At 33.3% G+C, this 303-nt stretch overlaps 1 pseudogene; it reads left to right on the top strand.

Moving 5' to 3' along the window:
* Positions 1–303, top strand: part of LOC119585543 — a 13,907-nt pseudogene that overhangs the window by 9,086 nt on the left and 4,518 nt on the right.

Below are 303 nucleotides of genomic sequence, written 5' to 3'. Positions count from 1 at the left end.
TCTTAATCTTCAAACGGAACTTCATACATTTAACAGTTAAACTATATGAACTAAATCTTTTCGTAGTGCCAGTATTTGATTTCTCCTACACAGTATTACAATAATAAGGACCTATCTATCGGTCTACACATCAAACAGAGAATATATCTATAATAGAATAAAATTAACAAGTTTGTACAAGCAATGGTTTCTCATAATGAATCAGTAACAGTCCTAATTGCCAAATAAAGGTATTGCATCACACAGTCCCCGTGGTCTCTGATAAAAGATACTTGCGCTCCTAGAAAACTCTTGCAAGCTTGT

Source organism: Penaeus monodon, chromosome 20 (genome assembly GCF_015228065.2).
Source record: "Penaeus monodon isolate SGIC_2016 chromosome 20, NSTDA_Pmon_1, whole genome shotgun sequence".
Lineage (NCBI taxonomy): Eukaryota > Metazoa > Arthropoda > Malacostraca > Decapoda > Penaeidae > Penaeus > Penaeus monodon.
This window is presented reverse-complemented; position numbering and strand designations above follow the sequence as displayed.